Here is a 2,729-nt window from a genome sequence, read left to right on the forward strand (position 1 = left end):
TTTTTTTCATGCCTCTTCTCTCAGATAATTTAACCCATTCTATTTTTCCTTTTCCCCTTTCTCCTACTCCTACTCCTACTCCTTTTCCTAATACATTAATTTTATTTTTCAACATCCTCCCATCATATTCAACTCATTCCCTTGCCCTCTATCTGCCTATATTCGTTCTGTCTTACTAATGATATCAGCATCTGTAAACCTTAAAATTTCTTAGACTTATAAACGTTGGAAATTTCACCATTGGGAAATTTCATACTTGAAAAATTTCTTTCTGATAGTCTATTGAAATGTGAACCCCATTGGCATGGGAGGTTCCTCCTCCTCCCTACTTAAGATTACTTTAGGACAGAAACCTTTTGCTGAACAATGGAAAGGGCTTTGACCTATGCTTAAGCATAGAACAGGAAGTTCTTTGAGTAATGATTGATTTTAGAATTAATACAATAGAGATACTTGGAATGACAGAACCAGGTCTTGGAACTTCCAATCTCCACCCTGCTCAGGGTAACAGGATTTAGGAAGGGCTGCAGCAAGGGATCAAGATTTAATTATTTGAGAATATGACCTTCAACAGACATGTGCAAAGGGGCAGACCTCTGGGTGGTCCTGGGTTAAGCTAGAGCCACCATTGGCACAGGGAAGACATGGACAGTGATTGGTAGATGTGAGAACTGAGGGGAGGGAACTTGGTTTTTTTCCTCAAAGATAGAGGGGTCTGAGGACTGAGGAGGTTGGTTGGAGAGGTTTTTGCTCTGAGAGGTTGTGCTCTGAGGAGCTTGCTCTGAAGGAAGCTGGAGGTGGAGGCCCCTGAGACTGTTTCTCCATTTTGGTCACGTGAGTGATAGGGACTGATCTCTTTTCTTTGCCTCAGCTATCTAAGGGCTTATCCTTTTGGCCCAGCCTAAACAGAAGGGGTATTTAAGCCCTATTCCCTTCTCTCCCCTTTCTCTCTCTCTCTCTCTCTCTCTACCTCTAATACCTTTCTTCCTCCTGTTTGTAATTAAACTCCATAAAAATTTGACTGCTGACTTGAGTTTTCATTTAGGAATTACATAGCTGAATTCCTTGGAGACCTTAAATTAATATATATCAGTCTTTTAAAGTGATTTCCTTGTCACATATCCCATGTTGGCATGTAAATAGTTTGATCTTACTGAATGCTTTTTAAAAAATGAATTTTCTGTCCTATTTACTCTTCCCCCCCCCCAAGGATACCCTGCTCCTCAAGACAAGTATTTGAGAGTCAAATTTTCTATTCAATTCTCTTTTATTCATTTTTTTCAGCAGGAATGTTTGAAAGTCTATTTCATTGAATACTCATCTTCCTCCTGAAGGATTATGCTCAATTTGTAGGGTTCTTGGTTGAAGTTATAAATCCTTTGCCCTCTGAAATATCTTATCAATAACCTTTTATCTTTTAATGTAGAAGCTGCTAAATTGTGTATTATTCTGACTGGCTCCATTATATTTGAATTGTTTCTTTTTGACTACTTGCAATTTTTTCTCCTTGACCTGAGAGTTCTGTAAATTGTTTCTAATATTCCTGGGAGTTAACCTTTTTTAATCTCTTCAAGAAAGTGCTCATTGGATTTTTCCCATTTCTAGTTTACCCTCTGGTTCTAGAATATCTGGGCAATTTTCTTTGAAATTTTCTTAAACAATGATGTCTATGCTCTTTTTTTTTTTTCTTGAATCTTAGCTATCAGGTGGTCCAATATTTCTTGGAATTTTTTTCTCCTGGATTTATTTTCTATATAAGTTGTTTTCCCAAAGGGATATTTCACATTTTCTTCTATTTTTCTTTCTTGTGATTTGTTGGATTGCTTCTTCATGTCTCATGTATATGTTAGCCTCTACTTGCTCAATTCCGATATTTAATACATGATTTTCTTTAGTGACTTTTTTACCTTCTTTTCAATTTGAACAATTCTACTTTTTGTTGTGGTTTATTAAAAATAATATGAATGCTCCAAGAATTTGCATGCCATCCTTTTCTAAGAGCCATGATAATCTTCTCTGTATCATTCCAATTTTAACATATTTGTTGCCAAAGTAAGCAACTAATTCTGTTTTTTAAAGAGTTCTTTTCCTCATTAAATTTTTGTATCTCTTTTTCTATATGTCCAATATTGTCTTTTAAGAAGGTCTTTTCAGTGCATTATTGTTTCTTGTTTTTTGTTTGTCCAATTTTTCTTTTTAAGAGTTTCTTCTCTTCTTTGAATTTTTTGTACCTTTTTGTGGGAAGCCATCAAGCCCACACTGTCTGACATGGTCAGACATGAGTTCCAGAGTTGCAAAGTAACTTTCTGGAAAAATAAGGCACCCACACAAACCCCCTGTGTGACTTCTCTCTCTAATGGAATTGTTATGATTATTGTTCCCTCCAAAATACAGGAGAAATAATATAAGACTTAGAGGGTTAACACACATATATCCCACCTTAATCCCCCCAGATTATTACCCTAAAATATTACATTCACAGTATTAAGATCTAAAGATCACTGTCCATTTCCCCCATCCTTTCCCTCTTTACAGAGTTCCATTCAGTGCCATTACAACCCAGGCAAACCAAGAACATCAATCACCTTGAGGTCCAGGTTGACAGGACACACTTCATTGGTTTGTTATGTTACAATAGCCAGAGCAACATCTCCAAGTACCCAAGTGAAACACAAGAAAAATGTGACTTGGAAATTGAGGAAAACCTCAAATCTGGTCTGTCATTAAAT

General features: G+C 36.4%; 1 non-coding gene across 1 annotated transcript; it reads right to left on the bottom strand.

The window, feature by feature from the left end:
- Positions 1–1,953: 1,953 nt before the first annotated feature.
- LOC130457695 (U6 spliceosomal RNA) lies at positions 1,954–2,060 on the bottom strand. Its single transcript, XR_008916982.1, has one exon. It is a non-coding gene; the product is annotated as a U6 spliceosomal RNA (small nuclear RNA).
- Between the last annotated feature and the right edge of the window lie 669 nt (positions 2,061–2,729).

The sequence above is a fragment of the Monodelphis domestica genome, chromosome 2, assembly GCF_027887165.1.
Source record: "Monodelphis domestica isolate mMonDom1 chromosome 2, mMonDom1.pri, whole genome shotgun sequence".
Classification (NCBI taxonomy): domain Eukaryota; kingdom Metazoa; phylum Chordata; class Mammalia; order Didelphimorphia; family Didelphidae; genus Monodelphis; species Monodelphis domestica.